The sequence below is a fragment of the Lithobates pipiens genome, unplaced genomic scaffold (assembly GCF_037356315.1).
Source record: "Lithobates pipiens isolate NorthernLeopardFrog02 unplaced genomic scaffold, aLitPip1_a1.2 Scaffold_16, whole genome shotgun sequence".
Lineage (NCBI taxonomy): Eukaryota > Metazoa > Chordata > Amphibia > Anura > Ranidae > Lithobates > Lithobates pipiens.
The window spans coordinates 271,266,152-271,285,395 of NW_027507748.1; the positions used below are offsets into that span (position 1 = coordinate 271,266,152).

At 40.0% G+C, this 19,244-nt stretch overlaps 1 protein-coding gene across 3 annotated transcripts in view; it reads left to right on the forward strand.

Annotated features, from left to right (window-relative positions):
• The window catches only part of ITPR3 (inositol 1,4,5-trisphosphate receptor type 3), a 406,280-nt gene that overhangs the window by 71,532 nt on the left and 315,504 nt on the right, over positions 1–19,244 (forward strand). The gene's annotated exons all lie outside the window — the stretch shown is intronic.

Consider the following 19,244-nt stretch of genomic DNA (forward strand, 5'->3'; position numbering starts at 1 on the left):
GGGGGTCTGAAGTCTTCACAGAGCCCAGACTAGAGGGGAGGGACTCATCTTCCTTCACATATTAGACCACTTTCACACTGGGGCGCTTTGCAGGCGCTACAGTGCTAAAAATAGTGTCTGCAAAGCACCCTGAAAGAGCCGCTGCTGTGTCTCCAATGTGAAAGCCCCGAGGGCTTTTCACACTGGAGAGGTGCGCTGGCAGGACGCTAAAAAAAAGTCCTGCTAGCAGCATCTTTGGAGCAATGAAGGAGTGGTGTATACACCGCTCCTGCCCATTGAAATCAATGGGGCAGCGCAGCTATACCACCGGCATAGCGCTGCTGCAACAGCACTTTGCGGTGGTTTTAACCCTTTCTCAGTCTGGGGGGGGGGGATAAAAGCACAAAATTGACGGTAAAGCGTGTGAGAGGGGCCTTATGGAAAACAGGCACAGCTGTGGGTAACAGTCACAGGCTGAGTGCTGTAGCTCCCTTCCCATCACCTTTTAACTCTTGGTGTCAGAAAAAGCTGACAAAAAAGTGAATCAGGTTGATCAGGAACCAGGCAACAAGTAGAAATGGCACTGTGCTTTGGATTGAGACAGTATAGACATTAAAGAAGGATGTGCTTTTTTCATATTTCATGTCTGAGGTTGGCAACCACTTTAACAGAACAAGCTGAAGATAGAATCTGGAGCAACTGTCCAATCAGCTTCCTTCCGTCTGCTCCAGTTTTAATTAATTACACCTCCCCCACTGTGTCTCTCCTGGGCAGGCACACTTTTCCTATCATATGTATTTTTACATTGTGCGGTTATGTGTACTGATGTTTGTGTCTGTGTAACATAATAATTTAATATAAAAAATATAATGTACATAGTGAGGCCTACCACCCCCCCCCCCCCCCCCCACACACACACACACAATCCACCCTCCTTCTCCTCTTTCCCTCTGTATTACTTTTCCTTGCTTTCCCTCTTGCACTTCTTCCCTTCCTACCATTCCTCTCTATACTCCTTATCCACATACTTTCTTTTAGCCTACTGTCATTTACCCCTCTGCGGGTCCTATTTCAGGTGAGGATTTTGTCTTATGTGGACATGTATATGCTAACTCCAGAATATCTATCTGAGCAATGTCTGTCAATTATGATTGATGTACTTGAATTAGTCACTACATTTATACCATTACTTACATTTCATTTCTTAAATATGTGTTAAATACTCCCCAGCTGTGTCTGAGGGTCAGCAGTGTAAGCCTTCTTATTGTTGTTATTATGATTGTGTTCTAAATAATAATAATGTAATATAATAATTGTGACACTCAACTCATCACTGCAAACGTGTATCCAACTTGATATCAGCTTGTATGTATATCGTACAATATACAGATATAACTGGATTCCCCTGACACCCACAACCTATAGTATGGCTTGAAAACCATATTGCACCACCCTCCCTTGCATTGCCCCAGACATCAACCCACTCTCTGAACTGCTGACCCTGTTAAAAAAAAAACATACATTATACATATATTTATTTATTAGGGATGCACCGATAACGATACTGGTATTAGTGCCGATACCAAGTATTTTCACGAGTGCCTGTAGTCATGAAGATGCTTCCGATACCCCGAGAACGATACCTTGCAGTGCGATTTGCACCCATACAAAATGAATGGGCGCAAATTACACTGCAAAGATTCGCATGCGTTTGAACAGTAATGTGATGCGATTCCTGTCCAAATTGCATGTGGTTTCCCGCATTGCTCATGTGTGAACCCAGGCTGAAATCACTATGACAAGCCTGGGTTCACATGGGAGCGGTGGGGAAACCGCGTTTGATTTGGACAGAAATAGCACCACATTCCTGTTTTAAATCTCATGCAATTATATGCAGTGTTATTTGAGCCTGCTCAGTTTGTATGGATGCAGATCACACTGCAAAGTATTGGTACTCAGTATCGGGAAGTACTTATTGGTGTTGGTGCATATTGGTGTTGGTGCAACCCTACAGTATACTGTATGTGTGTGTATATATATATATATATATATATATATATATATATATACAATTATTACTGTTTTTTCTGTAAAAAGGTTTTGGTCTTGTGATCCGAGATTCCCTACCAGGCAACATAATCAGGTTCTGGTCGTCTCTGCATGCTACACTGCAGCTTAGCAATAAAGCCTGGTCCAGGTCCCACCACATTTGTGGACAATAAATGTGTAGGAGAAAACTGAAAAAGTAAACTCTGTGCTTTACTCTCCTCTATACCTGTCACAGTGGTAAAGTTCTGCAAAGCAATAAAGCCCTGATAGCATGCTGAACAAACCTTTTCCATTTTGAGCACTGCTGTGCAGAGGATTGTGGGAATCTGACATTCAGTAAAAGTATATATATTATATATTGTAAATGTGGGAGTTTTTTTGCCTTTAATTGCTGTTTGGATGTTAAAGCAAAACTCCAATTATGATCTTATTTCGGAAATTCGTGTATACAGCATTATATACATATGGATCCATGGTTTTCACTATTGTTACCTGTTGACATGTTATAATAGATTTGTGATGCAAGTTGTATCTGAACAGTTATGACATTTATTCTGGGACTGAGGAGGAATTTCTGTGCAATCATGTTATGTTAAGATATATTTGCTTATTTAAAATGTTTCCTGATAGTTGTTCCCGTACCTTTCCCTTGACTTGTTTCCTTACCTGATAGCATTTCCTCCTTCTGTATCACCACATGCAGCGTGTTTTGTTTTACAGTTAACATATTTTGAAAAGAAAAATCGAAAAACACCTAGAAAGTACACACATAAAATCCCCAAAGCCAACAAAGTAGGCTTCAAAGATGGAGAAATATATCTCCTTCCTGGATTTTTGTATACAGAAGTGAAATTAGAGCTTATGTATTATATACGAAAGTATTATATGTGTATGCATATAATACTTTCCCTTATTCTTCTCTCACCCCCTCCCCATTGACATTCAATTAAACATTTTCAATCAAAAGTCCCACTTTGTAAATATACTTGTTTGTAGGCACACAGTGACATCATCTTTGGGCCAAGCTTTGCTTTAGACTACTTTCACACTGGGGCAGTGGGTGCATTGGCGTTAAAACACCGCTATTTTTAGCAATGTTTTAAGGTAAATTTTGCTGCGTGCTATTCAGCCGCTACTTCTATGCTAGCGGCCGAGAAAGGTTTAAAACCACCACAAAGTGCTGCTGCAGCAGCGCTTTGCCGGCATTATAGCCACGCTTCCCCATTGATTTCAATGAGAAGGAGCGGTGTATACACCACTCCTTCAGCGGTGTATACACCACTCCTTCACCGCTGCAAAGATGCTGCTTTTTTTTCGCGTCCTGCCAGTGCATCGCTCCAGTGTGAAAAGCCTTCGGGCGTTCACATTGGGGAGATAGCAGCGGCTCTTTCAGGGCACTTTGCAGACGCTATTTTTAGCGTTATAGTGCCTGCAAAGCGCCCCAGTGTGAAAGGGGTCTTACTGAAGGATCCTGTTTGGTGGGAGAAGCTGGAAGATATTTCTGTAATCTTAATTTTACTAATTTACTGCTCCTCATAAATTTTTTTTGGTGTAGACAGTTAACCACTTCAGCCCTGGAAGAATTTACCCACTTCCTGTCCAGAGAACTTTTTGCAATATGGCACTGCGTCCCTTTAACTGACAATTGCGCGATCGTGTGACATTGCACCCAAACAATTTACTTTTTTTTCCCGCAAATAGAGCTTTCTTTTGGTGGTATTTGATCACCTCTGCTAATTTTGTTCTCAGCTTAGGCCGATATGTATTCTTCTACATATTTTTCGTAAAATAAATCGCAATAAGTGTATATCGATTATAGTGTCTACAAAATAGGAGATAGATTTATGGCATTTTTATAAAAAAATGTTTTATTAGTATTGGCGGCAATCTGCGATTTTTATTGTGACTGTGAAATTGTGGCGGACACATCAGACACTTTTGACACTATTTTGGGACCAGTGACATTTATACAGTGATCAGTGCTATAAAAATGCACCAATTACTGTGTAAATGACACTGGCAGGAAGGGGTTAAACACAAGGGGGCAATCAAGGGGTTAAGCGTGTCCTAGGGAGGGATTCTAACTGTGGGGGGATGGGCTCACTACAACATGACAGAGATCACTGCTCCCAATGACATGGAGCAGTAGATCCCTGTCATGTTGCTAGGCATAACAGGGAAATGACTTATTTACATAGGCATCTCCCCGTTCAGCTGCTCTGTGTCACGATCGAGTCTGCGGGACCTGCGGGCACGTTTACAGAGTACGCGGCCGCACGCGCACTAAGCCACGTCTTAAAGGGGACATACAGGTACTCCCATTTGCCCAGCCATGCCATTGTGCCAACGTACATCGTCGTGCGCTGGTCGGCTAATCAGAAATGCCTCCGACAAAATGGATACCAAGTACTAGTGTGGGAGACAAAATATGGGTATCAAATGGAATCCGAATGAGCAGTGGGGGTTCCAATATATATATAGTGTCCAAGGTAATGCCCACAACAGACATAGTAAGAAAAGTAGGCACAACCATGAATTAATGAGTGAGTCTTAAATGATAATGGCCACAAAAGATGCAAAACCAAAAAAATTCAGAGCAAGGGAAAGCAAATAAAGCAAATAGATGTGAGGTGAGCAAACAGAGAGAGGAAAGGTTTTTATGATGCATTGAAGTGATTGTAAAGGCTGAAGTTGTTTTACCTTCATGCATTCTTCTGTGTACTGCTCCCCAGACAGCCCCCCTAATACTTACCTGAACCCTGTCATGATCCAGTGATGTGCACAAGAGCCTCTGCCTCTGCTGTTAATCACAGCCAATGAGGGGGGGGGGGGGGTGGCGAGCCACGTTCTATGTGTCTTATGGATGCATAGAGCAGGGCTTGGGAACCGGCATACACCCATGCCCCCATAGCAAACAGCTTGCTATTGGGGGGACACTGGTCTTGGGGGAGTACCTCAGAAGAGAAGGATCGGGGCTTCTCTGTGCGAAACCATTACACAGAGCAGGTAAGTATGACATATTTTTTGTTTTTTTTAAAGTCAAACCTTTAATACCACTTTAAGTCATTTACGCTGGAAATGAGTCAGGCTTCAGATGCAGTGGATTGTATTGGAAGATGACAACATGCAGCCAATTGTGAGTAATCAACTTCCACATGAATGGAATTGCCACACATTTGGGGAAAAAAAATAGATCTAAGTTCAGCTTTAAGTAATTATGACCTGCATATTCTGTTCAGCAAATATTTGTGGTATTGGCTGTACCTTACCTAAGAAATAAATGTTTTTTCTCAACGAGTTTCAGTAAACTCTTTCCAAGGTGAACTATTCATAGAGTGTTTTCTTTTTCTCTTCCAAATAGCCTTGGGCCTTTTTTGACTATTGCCTCACAATCCTGTTAAAGACAAAGCAAATAAAAAAAAAAATGGGTTTCAAATATATTTTGGGCTATTGAAAATAACTTCTTAAGACAAAAGTGACTTACATATGGCCTAAAATTGAAATACTGTATTCAAGAATAATACTCAAAAGGATTTCCTGATATACAAACATGAGCTAGAATAATTCTGTAATGTATTCCCAGTGCCAAGTAATCATACCTATTCTTTCTCTGATTTTTTTAATTGGAAAAGACAACTTTATTGAAAGAAGGTAAATGGTACAGTAATCATTGAAGTATACATGAAAACAATAGGGGGATAACATAGGAAAATTTGAATAAAGTGCTCATGAGTAACATAGTACATGGCCTTAGACATCAATGATTACGTGATGTCATGTATCAGAAGCTGATCCTCAAATTTACAATCTAGTACGCAAAAGGAGAATAATACCTTAAGCAACTGAGGAAGCAGAAGGGGAGATAAAGATCCACCATATGTATTATTATAGTTGCACCTTAATCCTACTATAGGAAATGTAGGGACCTTATTTAGGTACAGGTCTCACAGTCCACCAGCCACCTATCCCACACTTTAGTATATTTAAGTGGGCATCCTTTATATAGGTATATCAGTTTAATTAAAAGGGGAGGGTATTGTTAATGTTCCTTTTCCATCTCTGGATGTTGAGGTGCATCCAGTTCCGAGCCACCGTCTACCTAGCTAAAAAGAGCATTTCATATGTATAAGTAGCAAGAACTTTGTCTATTTATAAATCTGGAAGTAAGCCTAACAGACATAATTTGGGGGATGGTACTACTGGTGAACCCATCTTATCATGTAGGAAGTGTATTACTTGAAGCCAAACTATATTTTTGGATAGCTCCTTATTAAGTGATAGGAAGTGCCAAGTGCGGAAGCACAAGGTGGGCACAGTGGACTATGCATGGTTTGGAATTGAGCTATTTTCTGCCGTGTCAAATACTGTATGCTCTATGTATGATATACAGTTGTGTAAGGCGATATGACATTTTAGGGAAGACGATTTTGGTGTTCTCTAAAACTTCCTCCCAATCATTATCTTTGATAGCCCCAGTGTCAGGTTCCCATGCATTTTTGGCTTTATAGGCCAATGCTGTAGCTGCAGGAAGGTGAATAATAGAATCTAGAGTGGAGATTAATTTAGAGGATTCTGTGCTTAGAATGATATCCAACACGGGGGGGGGGGGGGGGAGGGGGGTATTAAGGGAGACAGTCACATTCGTGAATTGGGTTTGTAGGGAATGACAGAGCTGCAAGTATCTAAAAGATAAATGGTTAGGAAGAGAAAATTCTTCCTTAAGCATCTGAAATGGTTTGGGCCCTATGGTTGTCATAATCTGATGATAATAAGTATTCTGTTGGTGGCCCACACTATAGGATCTAGGACGGTGAGTAGTTCTGGAATGTGTTTATTAAACCAGATAGGAGTATGAGAGCGGATGTGAGTTACATTGAGTTTATGTACAGTGAGTTGCCATAAACGTTGGTGGTGTGAAAGCATTCCAGCATTGTATCGGAGGGGGTCGCAAGTATATGTTCCCACAAAAAAATAGCTTGGAGGGGGGTATTGGCTGGGTGAGTGGAATCCCAACATACCAAGGATTGATATCTTTGTAAATCTGCTTTGTCAAAATAATAAAGGTGAGATAGTTGGGAGGCTAGATAGTAATCGCGGAAGTCAGGAAGGGCAAACCCACCAAGTGTTGTAGGGTTTTTAAGGATTGGCAAGGCTAGCTTGTGCCTTCCATGCCCCCAGACAAAGGAGTTCAAAATAGATTCCAACGTCTTAAAGAATTTAAAGGGCGTGTAACATCATATATAAAATCTTGGGGAGGAGTATAATTTTAATTAACAGTTGCATTGCATTGTATGTCGGCGCAATTGCACCGACAGGCACAAGCACGTACATGTACGTGCTCGCCTTCCAGTGGGTGGGGGGCCTGATTGCCCCTAGAGTTAACCCTTTCACCCTCTTTTGCCAGTGTCACTAAGCGATCTTTTTTCTAATCGCTGCATTAGTGTCACTGGTGCCGCTAAGTAGCTAGTTATTTTTTTAGGTTCACCGCCAGGTTTTTATAGCGCTAGGTACCCCGATATACTATCCAATAATGGTTTTAACCCCCTGATTGCCCCTAGTTAACCCTTTCACCCCCTTTTGCCAGTGTCACTAAGCAATCGTTTTTCTGATCGCTGCATTAGTGTCACTAGTGCCGCTAGGTAGCTAGTTATTTTTTTAGGTTCACCGCCAGGTTTTTATAGTGCTAGGTACCCCCATATACTACCCAATAATGGTTTTAACCCCCTGATTGCCCCTAGTTAACCCTTTCACCAGCGATCACCGTATAAGTGCCACTGGTGACGCTGGTTAGCAAGTTAGTTATTTAGGTTCCCCGTCAGGTTTTTATATAGTGCCAGGGACCCCCATATACTACCTAATAAAGAGTTTAACCCCCTGATTGCCCCTAGTTAACCCTTTCACCAGTGATCACCGTATAAGTGTTACGGGTGACTCTGGTTAGTTAGTTTGCTTTTTATAGCATCAAGGTACCCACCATTTATTACCTAATAAAGGTTTAACCCCTTGATCACCCGGCGGGTGATATCAATTAGGTTTTAGGTTCAGGGTCTGCATCGCCCCAGGCAGCGATAGGTTAGTGCCAGTACCGCTAACACCCACGCGCAAAGCATAAACCTCCAGTAGTGGTATAGAATCTGAACAGATCAATATCTGATCTGATCAGATCTATACTAGCGTCCCCAGCAGTTTAGGGTTCCAAAAAAAACGCATTGTTTTCTTGGTTTTCGGGGTCCCGTACGTGGCTAGGCTACATGTGGTATCCCCGTACTCGGGAGAAGCAGCAGAATTTATTTTGGGGTGTAATTTCACTTATGCCCATAGCATGTGTGAGCAATATATCATTTAGTGACAACTTTGTGCAAAAAAAAATAAAAAATTGTAATATTCCTGCAACTTGTGGCAAAATATTAAATATTTTATGGACTCAACATGCCTCTCAGTAAATAGCTTGGGGTGTCTACTTTCCAAAATGGGGTCATTTGGGGGGGGGTTTGTGCTATTTTGGCATTTTATGGCCTTCGAAACTGTGATAGGTAGTGAGGAGTGAAATCAAAAATTTGCACCCTTAGAAATCCTGAAGGCAGTGATTGGTTTTTCGGGGTGCCGTATGCGGTTAGACTCCCAAAAAGTCCCACATGTGTGGTATCCCCGTACTCAGGAGAAGCAGCAGAATATATTTTGGGGTGCAATTCCACATATAACTATGGCATGTGTGAGCAATATATCATTTAGTGACAACTTTTTGTAAATTTTTTTATTATTTTTTATGTCATTATTCAATCACTTGGGACAAAAAAAAAATATTCAATGGGCTCAACATGCCCCTCGGCAATTTCCTTGGGGTGTCTACTTTCCGAAATGGGCTAATTTGGGGGGGGTTGTATTGCTCTGCCATTTTAGCCCCTTAAGAAATGAGATAGGCAGTCATAAATTAAAAGCTGTGTAAATTCCAGAAAATGTACTCTAGTTTGTAGACGCTATAACTTTTGCCCAAACCAATAAATTTACGCCTATTGACATTTTTTTTACTAAAGACATGTGGCTGAATAAATTTTTCCCTAAATGTATGACTAAAATTGAGTTTATTCGATTTTTCTTATAACAAAAAGTAGAAAATATCTTTTTTTTCTCCAAATTTTCTGTCTTTTTCCATTTATATTGCAAAAAATAAAAATCGCAGAGGCAATCAAATACCATCAAAAGAAAGCTCTATTTGTGGGAAGAAAAGGACGCAAATTTTGTTTGGGTACAACATTGCATGACCGCGCAATTACCAGTTAAAGCAGTGCAGTGCGAAATTGTAAAAAGACCTCTGGTCCTTAGGCTGACAATTGGTCCGGGGCTGAAGTGGTTAAGTTTATAAGCCCCACTACCACCGGTAATCTAGCCCATGTTTGTGTTTTGGACTTGACCAGAGTATACAAGGGTTTCATATTTAGGGGGATATAATTTCCAAGCCGTGATCAACACTCCCAAATATGTTATTGAAGACACTCTAGATAGGGGTAGCGGAGGATATGTAGGCGATGGGGGAAAATGATCAAGGGACAAAATTTGTTCAGAGGGTCCTGGGTCTGCTAAATAGAGAATGGTGTTGTCGGCGTATAGGCCAATTTTTTCTATAGTATTTCCCACTCTTAGACCACATATATTGGGATCTGATCTAATAGCATACAATAAGGGTAAAAGGGGACACTCTTAGTGGGTGCCCCTTTCCAGTGAAAACTGATCCGATAGCCATCTGTTAACATATACAGTACTCAGGCTTTGGGTGATTGATAGAGAAGCTGTACCCACCTTATGAAATTAGGGCCAAAGCCAAAATTGCGCAGACACTCCCAGAGGTTGTTCCACTCCACGAAGTCAAAGGCTTTAGCTTCTTCCAAAGCCACTACCACTTGAGAACCAGGGTTTTTGTGTGAGGCCTGGATATTCATGAACAAACATCAAATATTCATACCAGTGCTTTTCCCACGCATGAAACCGGTTTGATCAGGGTGAATTAAAGAGAGTATGACTTTATTTAAGTGAGAGAGAGAGGCAAGAATCTTGGCTAGAATTATAATATATACCTGTAATAATGAGAAAGGGCGATAAGAATCAGGATATTTTGGTCCTTGCCCAGTTTGGGAATAACTACAATTTGAGCTTCTTGCATGGAGGGTGGTAGGACCCCAGTTTCGAAAATAGATTGGTAAAAAGCGCGTAATTTGGGGGTAAGTATCTCGGAATAGGTGGTAAAAAAAATCTAAAGGTAGGCCATCTGAGCCAGGAGCTTTGGATTTGGCTAGTTGGGACATTGCAGTCGTGGTGTCATCAAATGAGCTAGGTGCTTTTCTCAATGAATGCAAAGCCTTATTTGATTTCCACCCCATATTTGCCTTCTGTCAGTTTATATACCTAAAGTCTCATTTTATAGGCCATTTTTTTCTATCTTCATCTAGGATACTGGGCAGCATGTTTATATATCCCTGTATGTTGTGGTCATTCAGTACTGTAACACAAATTAAAGTGGAGGGCCACCCTGAAAAAAAAAAAAATATAAAAAAAAAAAAAAATCAAAAAAAAAAAAATTAAAAACATATTTTTTTTACTTACCAGAAGTGCCTGTTTCTAGGCACATAATCCTAATCTTCCTCTTCCTCCTCCGCGGAGATCTTCTTTCTTCTCTCCTCCGTGCGGCGTCTTCTGTGTAATGGGTCGCGCTGTGTTCTGGGAACTGTGTGTTCCAGAACACAGCGCGTCCCATTCACAAAGCGCTGCGTGACTCGCGCATGCGCAGTAGGAAACGGGCAGTGAAGCCGTAAGGCTCCACTGCCTGTTTCCCTTACAAGGAATGGCGGCGCCGGGACCCAAGAGCCGAGGGACGGGTCGGCCTCGGGCGGCCGACATCGCGGGCACCCTGGACAGGTAAGTGGGCTGATTAAGTCAGCAGCTGCAGTGTTTGCAGCTGCTGACTTTTTTTTTTTTTTTTTTTAAACGGCCCTCTGCTTTAACAATGTAATACTGACATATAATCACACACATAGGGTGGACTTGTATCTTTTTTTTTTAACCTCACCTACTGTGTATCTATATGTAACTATGTAACAGTATATTACTACCTGTTAAGGCAGATGACACACAATTGTCCTTCCTTCTTATCTTTTGTTCCTTACTTCAAAGCTCATAGACTTTATTTGATGTTGCAGCCAGTGGCCCTCAGGCTAAAGAGACAGTAGAGCAGGTCCCAAACCATTAGCCTTGGCTTGACCAAACCTTTGCTCCACCTCTCTCTCCTCTTCATAAAGACAGAGAACAAAGAGAGGCCCCCTGGCTTATTGCAAGCAGGTAATGAAATAGCAATTAGGGTGGATTTTCCTATATGTCTGTTTTTTTGTACTTGTAGAAAAATATCATGCAGGGGTTATAAAGTTGTTACATATATGACATATGACACAACAATTTCAATTATTTTTAGATTTTTTACAGTAGGCTGTCCACAGAATCACAAGAGGATAGCAACTTTGTTATAAAAATATAGCGGAGCTTTAGTAAAAGAACAAAATATGGAAGAAATCAATTAAGGTATACAATTCCAAGAAATTAAATGAAAATGGAAAAACAGTGCCCTTATGATAAAATATGTTGTTTACAATTAGCATGCCACTTATGAGTATAGGTGAGAGATATAAATTCCAGTGAATGGGTAATTGTAGAGGTACAAGGAGGAGGTTGGAGGTGGAACATGAGGAGGTGGAAGCAGTATAGTCTGATAAATAATGTAAAATTGTAATTAAGGAGGAAATTGTAGAGCAAGTTGTAATTCTTCTACAAATTGTAGCTTTGTGGAAAGATTTCATTGGTGGTGCATTTGCCAGTGGATTTAAATTTTTCACTATAATGAAAGTGGCCAGAAGTAGAGCTTTTAGAAATCTGGAAGCCTGCTTTATAATACAAAAATGACCCCAGATATCTGCTCTCCCCAGGGGAATGAGACAGGTAAAACCAACACAAATAACCCAAAATTAAATGTAAAAAAAACACATAGACACTTTGAAAAAGTCCATTAATAGAAATACAAAAGTAAATAATGTCTCTCAAATGTAAATCAATCATGAAGACCTAATACTTGACATTGTTTTTCTCTGCGAGGTCAGCCCACAGTTCAACGATGTATGCCCGCCGCACTAGTGCCACTAAATCACAGATCCCCAGCCCAGCTGTAATGTCAACGACAGTACTGGTGATCTTGGGTAACGTCACTGACCAAGTATGCCCATTAGACAGTGGGCCATTGTAGCTGATGATGGATTAACATTGCTGGATGACGTTATTGATGATGGATTTACTTATTTATAATTATTTTTTTGTACTGCTGTTGGCTGAGTCCAGGAATTGTGAATTACATCCCTAGGTATGGGGGTTTGTAACAAACACTATTTTGTTATTTGAAAACATACAGTGTTGTGGTAATATCCCTTTATGTATAGGTTGCAAATATTTGAAATATTCTGGATTGGAAGGGAGGTTTAATTGCCAATAGTAATAGGTGAGGAGAGAGGGGCAGGATTGAGTCCCCTTAAAATCGGGGATTTGTCTGATCTAAAAGCTGAATATTTATATATGCTTGTGCACTGCTACAGTAGGCATGAATCCATGTAACCTAACTGGAGACAAAACTTCATTTTCACAATATTTAGAACAGATTGTTCCATAAAGGGAATAAATAAAGTTATTTTTATATCTAGCAAAAGCAGCATAGGAGATATGTTTTGACAAATTAAAACATTTGTAATAAGTGTAACTTTTTGTACATTACCACTTGCCTGCTGATGTGGGAGAAAAGCATCTTGGTTCTGTGACCTCTATCCACACAAGTGCTGCTCCCCTTTTTTACTCTCTCTACTGATTACTATGTACACCGAAAATGCAAAACGGTAACCTAAACAGCTTTGTCCAACCTAGGTTTTCATTGTTGTTCCTCAATAAGGTGAGGTGTCTTATGCCGCGTACACACAGGCGGACTGTATGGCCTACTTAGTCCGTCGAAACACATTTCAGCGGACAGTCCGCTCGAGTGTGGGCTTCAGCGGACTTTTCCAGCGTGCAGTCTGGCGTACTAAGTATTTCGGATTTTTCGAAATTCTGTCCGTCATACTTTGGTTTCAGCAGACAATCTGCTCGTGAGTAGGCTAGTTCGACGGACTAAGAATGGCGCATGCTCAGAAAGGATTTACACGGCGGAAGGGTGCATTGCGGTGTATTGGACTTCCTATTTCTAGTCCCGTCGTACTTGCTGTACACGTCATCGCGCAAGCTTTCGACGGACTGTTTGTGCATCCATGTGTGGTCAAGTCCGTTCATTCGAAAGTATGACGGACTGTCCGTCGGATTGTATGATGGACTAAGTAGGCCATACAGTCCGCCCCTGTGTACGCGGCTTTACAGGCACTTGCATTCAAAATGCTTACAAAAAGCTTCCAACTTCAGATAACTGGAATAGAACTAGAATTATCTGGCATAAAAAAAATATTCTTGATCATTGATCAAGCACTGTTTTATCGTCTACCAACAGGCAAAATACCTACTCTCAACTCAAAAAAATTTACTTATTGCCTTACCTATTATATCTACCTTTAAATTTTCTTAACATCCTGCAAATACTTTGCGAACTGCCTGTGTGCAGGCAGAAAATAAATATAATGCAACAGTAAAACTGACTAAGAAGTGCAGTTTGTTATGTTTATGCTGTAAAGGAAGGCTTTGTGATGCCTCAAGGGAGGTCTGTTGCTCAATAAATCTGTAATTTAAAAAGGACTCCGGGCCTAATGTACATGTTGTGCCATTGATTTGCCTTCAGTCTAGGCAAAACAGCTAAATTATGTGTTCACAATGTTTACTACATGCATGTAATGTTGTGAAGAGGACATCATACATTTGGTTAATTTACATATACAGCTTGTTAAGGAGTACAGCATTCACTTGTGTGGCAGTGGTGATGTACGTAGAGTCAAATTGGGATTTTCTAATGTTTTTAGGGCTATTCTACATGTGCAAGGCACTTTGCTTGCACTTTTTTTTAGCAGGAACAACACAGATTTGAGTGCATACTGATATCATTAAATTGACTGTAAAAAAAAAAAAAAAACACTTAGGTGGTTATTTATGACCCAAGATTCATACAACATTCACTCAAGATCAAACCATTTTTAGAACTGAATTCTATGTGAGCATTGATAAGTAGATCCATTATGGGGGACAAGAGTTAAATCACACAGCAGAGTTGTCACCCTGTGAATAGGGTAGCAGTTTTTCTTTCTGAAAAAATGTTTAAGCCATATAAATAAATGCTGACAATTGGCTGAGGTGGAGAGGCAGGTGGATGACATCACATTCTCCACCTCTGCCAATCAGAGGAGGCCTTGTTCTCATTGAGAAAATACAAAGCTTCCTGTGAATGACTAAGCAGTAATTGGTCCAACTGGATTTTTTTGTGGAAGCGGGACGGGAAGTCCCATTTCGCTGCCAGAGAATATCGCTGTAGCTGTAGCTACATACACTTTATACAGTGCTAACAGTTATCTGCAAAAATAAAGGTAATAGTTTGGACCCGCCTGGAACTATTTTAGCACCCCCTTCATGATCTGGTCATATTTTGCTTTTGGGCACTGAGCTACTTTAAAGGACAATTGCGCGGTCATGCAACGCTGTACCCAAACAACATTTATTTATTTTTTCCCCCACAGAAATAGAGATTTTTTTTTTGTTGGTATTTGATCATCATTGTGTTTTTTTATTTTTTTGCAAATATAAACAAACAAAAAGCTTTTTGTAAAAAAAAAAAAAAATATATATATATATATATATATATATATATATATATATATATATATATATATATGTGTATTTTACTCTTTGCTCTAAAACCTATCCAATAAAATTTTTTAAAAAAATCTAATTTCTTCATACATTGTGTGTATGGCCAAAATGTATTCTGCTACATGTCTTTGGAAAAAATAAAATCCCAATAAGCGTACAATAATTGTTTTGCTTAAAAGTTATAGCATCTACAAACTATGGGATATATACTGGAATTTTTATTAATGTATTTATTTATTTTATACTAATAATGGCGGCGATTTGCGAGTTATAGTAAGGACAGTAATTTATGGGCAGGACCCTCTGGTCAGCATGTGCTGGAGCAAATAGCAGCACAGCTGCAGTGGCATACCTGGATCACATACATGTATGCGATCCAGTGCAGGGAGGTCGACTTGCCGCAGTATATACCCAGATAGCAAGCAATTAAGCTGCAAGTTTGAAAATGACTTTCTAAGCTATTGCTGCATTTGTCAGGCTTCACAAGCTTGTTGCAAAATTGCAGCAAGTCTGCATTGCATGACTCCAGATCAACTTTCTTTGCAAACATTCTGCAAGTCTGCCGCAAGTTCTGGTTCAGTTATAACGTGCAATAGTCATCCCACCACAGGGGTCCGGATGAGGATCAGGACTTGCAGGGCTCTTACTGTAGACTCAGCACTGCAACTTTGCTCTTGCTAGAGACTTGCCCCACACATTTGTTACAAATTAGAAAAGTGCCAAATAAAACTCATGCTTCAAGTACTCTGCAAGTGTACAACTTGCCAGTGAAAATGTGTAAGTCAAGACTTGCTATCTGGGCATACATGCAGCAGTCGGCAAGTGGTTAAATTGACAGAAAGCTGGAGTTTGGCTTTATGGGATCATGTTGGATACATGAACATCTGTGCCATTAGGCGAACCCTAATCACAAAAGTATCTGAAGATATTAAAGTGATTTTCTCCCTGTTCTTGTACATTTACTTTTAATAGATCGGGCTCATTGAGTCTGTTCATAATAACTGTAATTGCAAATTGGAACCTTGTTTTTCTAGGTAGCAAGATTTTATTGAATCTGGTTATAAGGCTCTTAAGTTTAAAAAGTATGTTAAAGGTAAAATCTCTTGTTGCTACAGTAACCTATCCTTCCTTTATTTGAAAATTGGTCTGTAAAAAAAAAATGACAGGGAAAAGCTAATTGGTTGCTGTGGATAATAGAAAGTTACCTTTAGAACACTTTTCATCCATCAGGCCCTTTAGCAGAGTAACTACACAGAAAGATTCAGTAACTATGGCAGGTAGCAATTTTGGTATTTTCAGTAGTTATATACATCCTCAGGAAGACTTTTACAAAGTCAGCAAAGCTCTGAAAGCAGCAATTTTTAAACTAGTAGTTTATATGTCAGAACTGTGAAGAGGCCTTAACTGCTATTGTAATGTTTTATTAATATATTATTATGAAGGTGTTATGTGGCAGGCATAGACAAGCAGCTTACAGTGTCAAAATAATGCACATTACATAAAAGGTAGCTTGGTGTGTACAGTTAGAAATGAGTGGCATAGAGAACCCTGCAAAAAAGTACATACAATTTCCAAGCACCGAGATCGGCTGCAAATAAGTGAAAACAGAAATATTAGCTGACAAATGTGTGTGGAGATGGGGTGTGCTGGCAATAACAAGGATTTGCTATTACAGTGTTAGAAATGTCACTTATATACTGATACAATAATCCGCTTAATACTAATTCAGTAAATAGAAAAATGAATGGGTAGGGTCTAACCAGTTTTCGTAGCTATGATACAATGACATTAGGTATAAATGCATAGGATTTGTAGGATGGTTTGAAGTTGAGGAATGCAGGGGAGAGTCGGATGCTTTGGGTTACATTCCAGTGATAGGATGCGGTTTTAGACCAAAGCGTTGCAAGCGTGACTAATATGTACTTAAGAGAAAATCAGAGAGTGAAATCTATTGTCTGTAAAAAGAATTAACAAAAATAAATAAAAATTTTGTACATTAGGGTGGAGCAGTGAATGGTTTGCCGCTTAGTCTAACGCTTGTAATTTGATACTGAAATACTCAAATTCATTTCAGCAGTTTGTAAACAATTATCAGTGCAGATACTTGCCTATATTTTAACAAGATATTTTGCTGTTGGGCTACAGTATCTAAGGCTGGCATTACGTCATCATTTCTTTTAAAGAACAACTAGAAATTTCTTCAGTGCAGTCACCTAACTCAGCGCTTCAGGTTCAAGGACTTAAACCCGAGTCTTTTTTTTTTTTTTTTTAGTTGATGTGCATATATTTTGGTTTATATAGTACAAATATCTTCTTTTTTTTTGATTGGGGAAAGAAAATGATCAGCCGTGGTGAATCCCTCGTTTAAAAGTTTTCCAGTATGTTGGACTGACCCTGCATGTCACTGCCCCTTAGTGTTTTATTTTTATTTTTTATTTCAGGTACTTATATAGTGCTGTCAATTTATGCAGTACTTCACATATACACTGCACATTTACGTCAGTCCCTGCCCCCTAGGAGCTTACAATCTAAGGTCCCTAACTCACATTCATACATACACATACAAAGGCCAATTACAGTGACAGGAGACAATTACCTACCAGCATGTCTTCGGGGTGTGAGAGGAAACCCACGCAAGGCACAGTGAGAACATGCAAACTCCAGGCAGGTGGTGTCCTGGTTGGAATTTGGACCGTGATCCTAGTTACTTGCCCATATACAATAACAATTACCACAATTGGTGGAGAGATGTCACCTCAGTGGGGAAAATCTTGTGTTCTGTTACCTATTACATATGTCCATAATCTCATTATTAAACAGTTAATTACCTAGAAATTACATATAAAGAACATGATTCTCATCAGAGTGCAGTATTTATTGGTAATCTGTGAATTTACAAAATAAAAATAAAATAAAAATAAAAACTACTTAGCACTCCAAAGCCCGCAAATCGGCCTCTGAAGTGACATCACTTGAAGACCGGAAGTGAGATCTGTAGTCTCATCTCAATGCATTTCGACGCTGCGACATCCTTAGGGGGCTTCCTGTTCCTGTTGTGATGTCACTTCCAGGGCCGACTTCTGAGTTTTGGAACTCATGCCGTTTCTGGGTATCGGAGTGGCTGAGCAGTAATTATATACAGATGTTGTCATATATTGGTGCCAATCGGGGGCACTGTAAAATATGAGTGGTATTGATTTGATTTTTATGTGTTCACATATTACCGATAAATACTGCACTAGGAGAATCTCTCTGGTACATGTAATGAAAAAAACGTAAAATTAGCTTCTTAAGTTAAAAGAGAAGTATATATTTTTTTATGTATATTCAGAATTACCTAGGTGGATGCGGAATCAAACCGATGCTGCAGCTGTCCTCCGTTGTCTCTGCACTTTGAACTGATGGCTCCATTCTCTCCCCTCCCTGAGCGGGGGGAAGCTGCCTGTCATTCAGCATCTCTCCTGCTCTGATCCTCCACGCTCATTGCAGTGCTGAGCTGTGGAGGGGCAGGGAGCGGCCATCTCAGCGTCTCAGAGCTTATTGCCATCAGTTAAGACAGCTAGCAGATCCAGACTTTGGAATACAGGATGATAGCAGTGACGTCAGCGGAGAGCCGACTTCAGACCGCTCTCCGCTGAAAACGGGTCACAGGAGTGCAAAATGAATTGCACTCCTGTGAACCATAGGAGAAGCCCAGCCTAAAAAGCTCAGGCTGGACTTCTCCTTTAAGGGGTTACGTGTTTGCACTCAAGGAGGAAAAACCACCAGCGCATGAATGACCTTTCATAGTGTTGGGTTTACACATACTTTGGACCTATTTCATAGAGGCATGTTTTGGGAAATGGTTTTAGATAATCATATCTGGGTGCAGGTTGAAATAGGAATCTATTTTACACTACATTTGCAAGGCTTGTGTAGCAATTATACCCTGTATATGATATTTTATTCTCTAAACAAAAATGCAGTTGCTCTTTTAAGTGGTTGTAAAACCTCACCTTGTAAAGCAACCCATTCAGTTTAAAATAGAAATGAAAGGAAAAACATTTGTATATAGATATAAAAAATATAAAAAAGGGAGAAAAGATGTTTATTTTTATTTAAGTGTTCACATTCCTCTGTGAGAATTCTGCTGGGGGGCAGATACTGAGCTTCCCAGTGAATAACTGTGCGGGGGGCAAAGCAAATCTGATCATTGGAAGAGAGCACACTGAGTTCCCAGCATAGCTAGAGAACCGACTATGGTATGTTCCCCTGTTTACCTGTTCACCTGTGTGGTCAGCTTTTAATAGGAAAGCAGCGTGACTGGCAGGGATTTCACACAAGGGAAGCAATACAAAGAGAACAGAATAAATTTT